This window comes from Eublepharis macularius, chromosome 19 (genome assembly GCF_028583425.1).
Source record: "Eublepharis macularius isolate TG4126 chromosome 19, MPM_Emac_v1.0, whole genome shotgun sequence".
NCBI classification, from domain to species: Eukaryota; Metazoa; Chordata; class Lepidosauria; order Squamata; family Eublepharidae; genus Eublepharis; species Eublepharis macularius.
The window spans coordinates 845,621-858,188 of NC_072808.1; the positions used below are offsets into that span (position 1 = coordinate 845,621).

At 45.6% G+C, this 12,568-nt stretch overlaps 1 protein-coding gene across 1 annotated transcript in view; it reads left to right on the forward strand.

The window, feature by feature from the left end:
• The window catches only part of RHBDL3 (rhomboid like 3), a 113,062-nt gene that overhangs the window by 26,441 nt on the left and 74,053 nt on the right, over positions 1 to 12,568 (forward strand).

Here is a 12,568-nt window from a genome sequence, read left to right on the forward strand (position 1 = left end):
CATTGCGCAGGCCCTGGGCGCACTCCTGCACTTTGCATTGGGCTAATTTGGGCCCCAAATGGGCTGATTCCCAGGGCCTGTGCGGTGACATCACTCCTGGAAATGAAGTCATCGCGCCATGCCAGGAGCGCTCTTGCACTTCACACGTTTGTGAAAACTCCAAAAAGGGGAGTGCCAGATCCCAGACCTGGCAACCCTAGTTTAGGATGACACAAACCTAAAAATTTCCATTGGAAGTTATGTCCCAAATAGGGCTGTGGGGTTCTAAAGTCCATTGGTTTCATTCATGGTTTGTGATGGTATTTCAAAAGCAACCTGGTAAGGTAATGGGTTTCTTCGACTTAGGATGCTTTCACATAAATGTTTTGAGCGGATCCTTACTATGCAGTCTTTTTATGTATGAGTATGAAAAATAAGTAGGCTAAGCCCAATCTCATCCGTTCTTGTAAGCTGAGCAGGGTTGTCCCTGGTTAGTGTTTGGATGGAGGGCCACCAAGGAAGTCCAGAGTCACTCTGCAGAGGCAGGCCATGGCAAACCCCCTCTGAACGTCTCTTGCCTTGCAAACTCCGTGAGGAGAGGCCACACGTGGGCAGTGGATGGATAGCCCTTTACACACACGAGAGGGGGCAGGGGAAGAATGGCACTCAGAAGTATCAACGGGCTGCAAAATGGAATTATGTGAATTCAGATCAAATAAAGAAAAATATAGAGGCCATTCATTACTTATGATAAGCTAACTAACTAGTGAATGGGTCCCTGTATTTTTCTTGAATAGATTTGAATGTGACACAATTATATTTCACCTTGTACCGCCTTCGTTTTATCACCCTGCTGTTTATTTTCTTCATGCTTCCTACATAGGATGACAGCATACCGAGGATCTGTTCACTGTGTTTGAAGATGAGGGCTGTAGTCCATGAAACCGTGTGCTGGAATAAAGTTTTACTAATCTTGCCGGTGCCACAGGACTCCTGTTTATTTCTGTATCAACATTCCCTGTACCTCTTCCCATGGATTATTACTGCATTACATTATATGAATTGTTACATGTTGATGTATTACCCCTAACCATGCTATTGGGTGGCATTGGATCCAGATATAAGTATTTGGCACAGAAAGGCGATTTCCACTTAATTCCTTTCTGCCACTGCATGCAGGAATTATCATAACAGTGTGCAATATTTTCTTGAGGCTGAAATTTGACAATGTCAGCGGCAAGAAGAATCTGTTGAAAGGATGGTTGGGTTGGGGTAAGGTTGTAAGAAGTTGTTTACAGCTGTGCCTGGCCAAAAGTAAAATCCAAGACAATCCATGCAAAACTTTTCATTAAGGCCAATCCAGAGACATGTCACAGCATGCAACCTTTCGAGTTAACCAGATCTCTTCTTCTGGCTGCATGTTGCAAATCATTTTTTTTGGGGGGGGGGTATAAAAAGAGCTTTGGGAAGGATCAAGTTATCATCTCTGTTACTGGTCCTTCCTCCTGTGTCTTTAATAACGGTTTGATGAGCAGATGTTGATTAGCAAATAATAATTATTTCCATATCATAGAATGTTTCACCTGCAGTTCACGTTTCTATTAAAGCCACAAGAACAGGCTAGGATTTGTGGGGAGGTGATGTCAGTTGGCAATCCTAAATGTAGAGCGTGTTGTGATGAAGGTAGGCTCATCTATTCTGCTGTCCAGGTCACCGAAACATTTACTGTTGACTCTGAGTATCCCATGCCACGAACTTGGCTATGTACGGTCCAGCGAATGAAGTGCCAGACACAGACCCGAGAGACCAGGTTTCAAATCCCATCCCAGCCGTGTAGCCTTGGGCCTCTGTTGTGCTTCTTGCTGCTTGTAGACCTTGCTCTCTAGCTCCCCAAGCCTGCTTATTAAATGCAGCTACGTGGATGTTTTCTTTTTCTTTCTTTCTTTTTTGAGGGGGTGGATTAATATATTCATATGTCAGGATCCTTCAGGACAAGTTGTTCCTTATGTATTTGATCATGTGCTGTGTGAGGGGGCACAGCGTGGCATAAACAGCCACCTCCTTTCCTCACCCCCCCTTCAGTCTTCTCTGGTCCTTGAAATTGTGCTCCCATGGGGCACTGGGGAGCTGCAGTGACCGGGGGTGAAGGGGGGGGAATTGAGAAAAAATCACCCTCACTCTCTTCCTTGAAGGCAGACAGAAATGGGAGGCCAGGGTCCAAGCCTGTCTCTTTTCATTTTGGTCTCTGTGTCCTTCTGGAAGGCTCTTGTCTTCGCACACTCCCACCATAAATGCAAATTGTGTTTTCCTGGCAGCATCCTTTCCCGTCCTTTTCGACTCGGATCCTAGAATGTACTGACGCCTCCATGGAGTCAGATATGCTGCATTTTAACATCCACCCCCCACAGGATTTTTCTTGAAAAGCTGGATCTCTCTCTGAATCGTTTGGCGGTTGTGTGGATATGCCAGAGGTCTTGGGCAAAAAGGCCACCCGGCAGTGGCGGGAAGAGTTTCCTTCCAGTCTGCCACCCATTCATGCGCTGCAGCGGTCTGTGGGAAAGGGCCTAGTTTGCATGACAGAATTTAAGAGGAGGCCGCTTTGTTTTGTTTTGGGGTTGTCTCCTATGGCTGCTTTGCTGACCTCTGAGGGTACAATACGAAGCCTGCGTGCGAGAGTTCATAGGGACGGATCCTGAGGGCAGGCGGAGGAGAGGCCAGGAAAAGTGTTTCTCCCACTGATGTGGCCTCTCGGAAGGCAGCCTGTGTGCCATCCATCAGATGAAGGGTGTCCACGTCTCTGTCCTTTCCTCAGTTCTAGTTAATGATTATCCGTGTGAGAAGGAACATGGTCGAGAAACTGAAAGTATCTTTTCGGCAGCCCCAATAAAACATGCTAATTCTTCACGTTGGTGGCCGTTCTGCCATTCAGACCCTGCTTTCAAGGCACAACGCAGCTTTCGGTATAGTCTTTTTAATAATAGAAGGTGGGGCTTTCCCCCATGTCCATAATATCCCTCTGGGGCCTGTAGTTCCTAGTTACAGCCCAATACCGGGAGTTCTCTTTCCGCAATGCCATGCTTTCCCACTTAGCTAACAAAGCTGAAATGCTACTGAAATAGAAACATATGGGGCAGTTGGAAGACTTAAGAAAATCTGACCTAGGTAACCCATAATAACCTTGACTGTCCTTCTTGGAAGATTAGTAAAGGTTGAAAGATCCCTTGGGGTTGCGTAATCATCCGAATCTCCAATACAAGGCTTCCATGTTTGGTATTTCTGACAAATTTCCTTGAGTTGTCAAGTGTGTTCATAACTAAGCCTTCTGAATCGTAAGCGTTATACTCTTCTGTTACCTAAACATGTAGGACCTGCTGTCTCCTTTCGTGGAGTGAAAAGATCTCAGACGGAGTTCTGTGAATCCCCCCCCCCTTTTAATAAACCAGGCTTAGTTCAAGTTGGGATAATGGTATAAAGGGAGGGAGGTTTTCCCAACCTGAAATAGCCCTGGGAAAATGCTATTTGCCCCATTGTGGGGGAAACTTAAGGAACCAGTATAAATATATATACTATATTAGTATATATGTTTCAAATGCTGGGGACGGAGAGGCTTAAATTCACTGTCCCTTCGCAACCTTGGACTAGGCAGGAAGCCTGTACACTTTGAGTTTTAAAGGGGAGGGCCCTAGGAGCTCCACCGACGAAATTTCTGTTTGAGATGTTAATAGAGTAACAAATTTAGAGATGCTGTTTACATGACATCCATCGACTAAGAGTTTTAGCACCCAGGGAGGTCAATTTACTATGCAGCTGCCATGGGAATTTGGTTAGCATTGGCTTGAGAAACTATATGGTTTGTAAAGTCACCCGACTCTCCCAAGGGTGCGCTGTCTGTAAACAGCACAGCTGAAAGGTATTTAGAGTTTTCTTTTTAATATATATAATTTAGTGGCCATAAACCAGTGCTTTAAAAGTAAAATTCTATTGTTTAATCATCTGGAAAGCTGCTGACTTGTATACTTTTCTGATGAATGCTTTTGGTTCACCCCACATCTTTAAGCCTTAAAACAGCACTGGACTTAACTACCACATGTTTGGCTTCTTTCCTTGCCCTCAATGTTTAAAGAGATTTGATAATCTCAGTTACGCTTTGGAGTGGTTCTTGCAATCCACCAATTACTCTGTTCAAAAGAGGAAGAGAAATGGCTCCTGAATAAACCATAATGGGGGGGAAAACCTTGGAAATGAAAGTTTTGCCGGTTGTGTTTATAATGGAGTTGAGCCATTGTGAATGTAGAAAGCCACACTGAGAGCTGTCCATACAGTCCCGGATTTGCTGAACTGTAGCCCAAATACATTGGTGCCCTGGACCTAGCCTCCTTTAGACCCTTATCTGCTTTCAGCTTAATTTAAGATTGCTACTTTAATTCATCCCTCAGTCTACTACATCTCTGTCTCATCCTTTCTTCTGTGAGTCTGGGGCACCTTGTCCTATTTCACCTTTACAACAATCCGGTGAGGTAGCTTATAATGAGTGATGACAGTTGCCGGACATTCATACATTGAGCTCCATGGCAGGGATATGACCCCAGGCCTGCTTGCTGGAGGCCGAACACTCATCCACTATACCAGAGGTCTTTAAAACTGTTGATCCTGTTGGCGCTTTGGGAGTTCTGAGGAAGGGTAGCAGACACTGCCTCAAAAGGGTGTGGGAGATGGGATCAGTTACCCTGTGGGTAATCCATCGTGGGGTCTTCTCAAGTGGGATTGGCTCTTTGCTTTGGGGAAGAAGGAGCGGGTCACCAGGATTTACATTGGTGGGCGCCATGTTGGGGATCATGCTAGTTACGAGTTGACTGTGTGTGCGTCAGGGGTGTTTTCTCCCCTCTGTTTTCCTTGTTTATCTCTGCCTGTCCCTTGCCATGACTTTCTCCAAGAACTCCCTCCTGACCTCAGTCCCATTGCAGCATGGGACCTTCTCTGACTTCATGTTCTTTGACTTTATTGCTTCTATTCCCGTATATCAAGCTCCTTTGGGAGTTGTCATTCAGAAGAATTCACACCCTAATTATTCCTTCCCGGAGCCTGAATTGTTTTTTCATGCTCTCCGCCTCTTTTTATTTTCTAGCTCAGTAAATGTTTGCCCAACCAGTGCTCACAAAGCCAAATGTTGTGAAGAGCTCGCCGAAGCTGTCTCAATCATTCCCTTGCTCCTTTGCATAAGAAGATTAGCTGAGCGATGTGACGTGGCAGCGGTGGGCAAGGATGCGTGGAGTTTCCCATGAGGCTCCTTGATTCGGATGGAGGGATAACCTTGGCTTTCCTTGGGGTCTTATGGAAGGGGGTTCGGACTGAAGGGAGAGTCTACTTCTGGAGAAAGGCAGGAGTGTGGTGTCTTGTTTCACTATATACGAGTGCTAAGGAAGAGCTGGTTAAAAATAGTTCGGAGGAAGCCGCCAGCAGGCACGTAAAGTGCACAGGGATGGATCTTGGGCTGTAGCCAGTTGTGCTTTGAAAGAGCATGTTGAAGAAACCCAACAGGGCATATTATTCTCAATTACTGCACCTCTTCCAGGAGCTAAAAAATGGACCTTTTGTGAGTTTCTCCACATCAAGCAGCTCTTAAAGGCCTCTGTGAGATGACTGACATAATGTTAAACAACGATTATGTATGTGTTTATTTTAATCACATTTTCCACCTGTCAGGTGGAGAACTGGTTCCCATGAGGGCTAACAGTAAATTAAAGACAAAAGAGTCCAGTAGCACCTTTCAGACTAACCAACTTCACTGTAGCATAAGCTTTCGAGAACCACAGATGCATCTGACGAAGAGAGCTGTGGTTCTCAAAAGCTTATGCTACAGTAAAGTTGGTTAGTCTGAAAGGTGCTACTGGACTCTTTTCTATTTTGCTACTACAGACTAACACAGCTAAGTCCTCTGGATCAGTAAATTACAGCATTTTTTTAAAAAAAATCAGTTTACAAAACATAAAAACCTCCAAGACATTAAAATCAACAATATTCAAACAGCAGAACTAAAAGTGAAGTTTTAAAACCAGGTTTAAAACTAGAAGCAGGAGCAATAACTCTTAGATTGTAGAGTAGGAGTAGGAGGATACAAACAAATCTCCACTGAAAAGCTTTGGAGAAAAAAGAAGTTTTCGCCCAGTGACAGAAAGCCAGCCAGTTGTTCCCAGCATGAACAGGGAAGGGCACTGCAGTGATAAGACCGGGCAGTTCCGAAGACTCTGCTCTCCACGGCAGAGCAGGATGCTGGTTAAAAGTAGAAGAGAGGAAACGGGCAGCCGCGTTGGGAGATTTCAGTCTTAACAGCACCCCCGAGCCGTGAGTTGCTTCAGAGGAAGGCTGATCCCACCCAGTCCAGGCTGACCTTGTCAGAATATAAACTCACTTGCACATGTGTAAAGGCTGTTGTGCCCTTTAACATAGAGCATAGGGTGAGTCAGCAATTTCTCTGACAGTTCACACCTGATCAATTAAGCTGGGATTGCGGCAAGATTGCATCAGCCGTGTGCTGGTTGGCTGACTCCAACTCACCCTATAGGCTAGTGGACACTTAAAAGTCCAGCCAAAGGTTTGTGCATTGCTGATCTGCTCAGCTTGGTGCCTGGTGCAAACCTTTGTCGCTCAGAACAATCTTGGATAACTCTGGTAACTGACCTAAGGACTGGACTCTGGTTTTGCTCTCTCTGTATGTATGTATGCTGAGCACCTTTTGCACCTGTGGACTTGTACAATACACCATCTGCACTTTATCACAACGTCTTGGCTCCAGTGTTTTTGTTGTTGGGCAAAGCGGGTCACTTGGCAGCACTAATTACAGACGGTTATTCCGTCAGACCTCTCAGTCCCGGGTTGGTTCTGTTACTGGCCACCAGCACGTCCCTCTTATCGGGGCTGGATTATTATTATTTTTTAATATATTCGGATTGATTTTTATTGCAAGCTGCTTCAGGAATATTTGATGGCGAAATGGCAAATGATCTAAATAAACAATAATGACTAAACAAGTCCAGCGCTTACCACCTTCTTTCTGCTCCCTCTACTGCCATGATCTGAATCCATGACACCCCCTCCCCGTGCTTCCCTGCCCATTTTGGGCTTTAAATTGCACGCGCGCACACACACACACACACACAAAACTAGGCAAACCTGGTTTAAAGATACAGTTCTGTTCTCATGTAGTTTGGCCCCAAATCCTGCCTGCTCCATTTCTTGGGCTTATGTGTTTTAGTGTAAATTTGATCAGAAGTGTTGCCACAAGTCCAAGATAACAACAACAACAACAACATTGAATTTATATACCGCCCTTCAGGATAACTTAACACCCACTCAGAGCGGTTTACAAAGTATGTCATTATTATCCCCACAACAATAATCACCCTGTGAGGTGGGTGGACTGAGAGAGCTAAAAGCTATGACTGACCCAAGGTCACCCGGCTGGCTTCAAGTGGAGGAGTGGGGAATCAAACCCGGCTCTCCAGATTAGAGTCCCACTACACTGAACTGGCTCTCTCATTAGTCATTAGTACACTCGTCATTGTCCCTAGGGCTGGAAACCCTCAGGAGACTGGCAGGGGCAGGACTTACCATAGCAACATCACTTCTGACTATGTAACAGGAAATGAGGTCACAGTGTCATTGGACACTCTAGGTTTCACCTGAAACTCTGTTGTAAAAACTGGAAGTGATGTTGTGGCGTTAGAAGATCGCTGCCACTGCCTCATTTACCTCCTGTTGCCCATTGAATTCTGGTGGAGGTCAGGGGGGAGCAGGGAAGCCCCCCTAATTGTTCTGCCTAGTCATTCTGGCACCTTGGCTGGAAAGTATAATGACAATGAGGGAAAGTGGTCCCCAATACACACTACACAAAGGAGGAAATCCTGCCTAAAAACAGAAAAACATATCAAAGAGACAGTTATTGAAATCAACAGATGATTGGTACTTACCTGAAAGGGACATTGTGATAATTGACTAGTAATGTGATTTCTCCACAGGCTCTGGTTGTGATATGAACAAACCATTGCTCAATTGTAGTAGAAAGATACTACATTATTACATATGTTTTGACCAAAATATTGCTACACTTGGTGTGACCTATAAATTGTATCTATTTATACTGAGACAATTTTCATTACTGTCAAGAAAACCAGCCCTGCCCCATCCCCACAATCCCTCCAGCACTTTCCTGATTTGACCAGAGCAGTTTTTAAAGACCAACTGCCAAAGGACAGTTGATGCGAACAAAAATTATATTCCAATTTCATCTTTAAAAGCTCCTTTTTAAAGGGAGGTGGGTGTCTTCGTATGGCCCGATAAATCCCTGTGACCCCCTCAACGTTACCCTAAGAGGCACGGCAGACACTGCCCTTTCCTGGTGAGCTGGCGTGGGCTCCTGTTTTGTTTTTGTCTCGCTTGTTGTTCTGCGCTTCCTGTGTAATGTGATACCTTCATGCCCAGCCTGGCAGATGGAGACCAAGATTCTGTTACGTTTGCAATTATGATTCCTGCTGGGATCGTCTTGCCTCTGAAGCTCCCCTTGCTGTGCCTTGTCACTTTCTGCCTTCCGGAGTTCCTGCCTCGCCCCCGTGTCCTTTCTTAGCTTCCTCTTCCTGCTATCTCTCTTTCATTAAAGTCATCATTGGTTGGCATAACGTTTCCTAGGGACTCTCCGCACCAATCTCATTTTCTTTCTTGCCATGTCCACTCTTGTTGCCTTTTATATTCTGTTGCTGTTGTGTCTTTGATAGAACTTGTGGCGGGGGGAGGGGGAGAGTGGGCTTACATGAACTTTTTGGGTTCCCAAAGTCCCCTCAACTTGCCCTTTTTGGGCTGGAAGCAGATCTTGTCAATGTGCTTCGAGTCAGTAAACTGTTTGAACGTAGTAGGTGCCCGGCTTCTTCATCTGTTCAAAACTTGATGCAAGTCTTTGTACAATCGCACTGGTTTTCATGCATGCCTCGACTAGACTTGCTTAAGCCCAGAGGTGCCTGTTTTGGGACCATGGCCTTTTCTGTTTTCACACAGTAACACCCGCCCCCCCTCCAGTCAGTACATACCTTCCTTCTCAGGAGTGGCCTCCGTCTTATGGAGCAGCTTATCAATAGAGGTCAAGAGCTTGGCCACTCGGGTGGCTTTTAGGGTAGCTTATAAGGCTGTTCTTTTTAGGAGAACCTTTTATTAACTGGCAGCTGGTGTTTTATATGGGAGGTTCCTTGCTGGCTCTTGTTTTTAATTGTTTCGCTTGTATTAGTGCAGATTTATTTATTACTTATTTAAATACATCAAAAGAGCAATCCTGTCTCCCCTCAGCCTCCTCGTCTTCCAACCGAACCTTCCCAAGTCCCTCCGTCTTTCCTCGCGGGGCTTGGCCTCCAGGTCCCTGATCGTCCTGGTGGCTCCCCTCTGCACCTGTTCCAATTTGTCCTCAACCTTTTTGAAGTGAGGCCTCCAAACTGCACACAGCCCTCCAGGTGGGCCTGACCAACGTGGTATATAGGGGGACAATGACCTCCTGTGGTTTGGGTGTTATGCCTTTGTGGATACACCTCAAGATTGCATTCGTCTTTCTTGCTGCTGCATCACACCGACTGCTCATATTTAGCTTCCCATGAGAGATTAATAAGCTACGCAATAGGACTAGGGTTACAAACATTAGAAACAATGCAAAAAAAACTATTAGACATAACATGTCAAACAATGCAGAAAAAATCTAAACAAATCCATACAGCATCATCCTTAGCAAGAGCTTAGAAGGGTGTAAATCCGTTTTGTCTAGTACCATAGCAAATCTAACCCAAGCCGGTACATGCCAGTACTTTTTTAAAAGTCTTGAAGTGGTGGTAATAGGAATACGAGAAGACCGTTCTGTGCTCCCTGTTGCGTATCTGCTGGGTTCTTGCTTGTGTAAAGGCAGAACAGTGAGTAAAACCTTTCTTATTGTTGAGTGGCACACGTTGTATGAGATGTTGTGTTGATCCAGTGGCAAACCTCCCTCGCAAAATGCTGCCTTGTTAGTTTCTGTTCCCTTGTGGAGATGCCGCAACTTCAAGGCAGGCTGGAAGGGTCTCCTGTGCCTTCGCTGTGTGTCTCCCCCCACCCGTTCCACACTGGGTTGCTCTCTAGGCGAATGCAGGGTCTGCCTCCCGTTAACGGTGGACTGTGTTGCTTTGTAGAGTTCATGAGAACTTGGTGACTGAGAGCGGCAAAGGTGCTTAACATGGAGAGATTAAGAAGGGGGCTCTAAGACGATAACAAAATGTGTTGCAGGCAGCCTCTCTTGCTCCTGGATTAGAGTTCACGCCGTGCCGCTTGCCGCTCTTTTGAGAACCGTGTCGAATGTTGTGGGATGCCATTCAGTCCCCGCGGTTGGACTTTGTACCATTCTACTTCCCGTCTGCTCTATTTAGCTTCTCTGCTTTAGCCTTTCCATTCAAGTAGCATCTTTTTACTCTACCCCCCCACCCCTCCATTCAGCTTTCCCTTTGCTGTCTGCCCCGGCAAGACTTTGTTGCGATCGCTGCCATTCATCTCACCCTCTGCCCATTCATAGCCCTGCTTTCTTTGCATCATTCATGCTCAACAGTGTGTCTGGCCAACCAAAAGGCCTCTCTGATTCTCTCTCTCCCCCTCTCCCTCTCTAGCAATCTCTTTAAATGTTTGACAGCTGATAAGATATGGTATTTTGAGGCAGGTTATTATGCTGTATGCTCCCACCTCCTTGAGAGCCCCAATTTAGCCTTGCTAAATTTAGGCCCGCACAGTTGAGACAGTGAAAAGATTTTCGACTATTTTTCCTAACGTGACGGTATAGAACTGTGGATATTCCTCAGAGGCTTTGTTAGCAATTTTCTGTTTGCTAACCTAATTCAAAATGTGTTTTTGTGTGTGTATATAAGAGGGAGAGAGAAAACATGGGACCATTTCTATCTTCAGAGGCCAGAATGGGAGCTTTATTCCTGTACTGTACGTGGGGAAGATTTCTAAAAAAAATTATCGAAGTAATTTGCATAACCATCAAAAGAAATGCAAAAATGAGATAACTCAAGTTAAAATCTGCATAGCTCTACACGATGGGAAAGATTTATTTCACGATTTTTATCTGTGAATTTTAAACAGGGTTTTTTTTTTCCCCTCCTCCAGAAATGGCTTATGGAGTTCTCTGCTACTTTTATCTCCCTGTGTTGTATCAGAGGAAGAGAGGAACGGAAGGCAGTCAGTGATCGATTCGCCCACATGGCCTTGGCGCGGTGCAGCATAGATTGTGCTCCATTTTGCTCTGCTTCTTGGATGTGAACTCTGTGCTCGGTGGACGCATCTGGGCCAGGAGGGAGGTTGCATGTGTCTGATGTTACGGGTGCCGGGTTAGGCTTGGGCACAGGAGAAGAATTAGATTCAGAGTCTTTGCAGGTTGGTCTTGGCTAGCCCTGATGTTTCCTGCTCGTCTGCCGCACAGGAGGGTTGTGAAGATACAGTGGGACAATCACTTCTGTGCTGCCCTGATTTCCTTATTAGAAGGCAGGACGCAAAAGATAAAATCTCCCCCAGTGCAGGAAATGACTGATCTGACCCTGTGTGATGTAGCTGTTGGGGCGTCGAACTAGGATCTGGCAGACCTCGGCTCGAATTCCCACTCTGCTCACTAGGTGACCTTGGGCCAGTCACACACGCTCAGCTTAAGCTACCTCACAGGGTTGTTGTGAGAGCAAAATGGAGAAGAGTACAGTGCATCCTCATTGGGAGAAAGGCAGGGTACAAATGAAATAAATCCATGCTCTTAAGTGGAGCAGGCAACGTACAGCCTTCAAATGAGGTTTAGGCTGGTTTTGCGCTCGGCGCTTGCAGATTCACAAGGCAAACCATGACAACTCTTTGCTGATTCTGGAGGATGAAAGCAGGACAGATAAAAGAGTGAACATAACATGAAACCTGTGTGCTAGTGGCTGCCTCATCCCGTTGTGTTTCCCTCCTGAGGTTGCCCCTGGTCAGGAAAAAATGGCCTCTCTATATGCAGAAATGGGGGGCTGGAGCTTTTCGTGGCCTGGCTAAGTAACATGACCTGATAATTGCTGCAGATCAAACTGAAATGAAAGGGACAGACAGAGGGACCAGTTTGAAAATAGGCAACCCTCTTTTAAAAAAATCGATCCTTTGTTTTTTAAAAAATACAGAACATTTGATGGGATTTGCTAACAGCATAGGTGCTAGCCAGTAGACACCCTCCTTAGTCGCTTTCCTTGTGTTCAAATTATGCTGGAAACTAGAACTGGTTTGCCAGAACTGCTTCAGGGACAGTTAAAGATACCTTTGGCAGTGGTGAGGGCTCTGTCTGCCTAGTTCTTAAAATGTGGAATAGACAGGTAAAAAGTGCCTTCGCCCTGATTTTGACAAAGGGATGACTGTCCCCTACCTCTTTTCTTGTCAAGTGTTGCAAGAAATAGCTGGGAGATGCAAGTGGGCACAGTTGTCGGTGCAATTTCCATGTTGTGTATTTGATGAAATAACTTTTTGCTTGGCCAGAGAAAGCTGCAGTCCACTGCAACCGATGGAGAGGATGACCATTTCGGTGGCA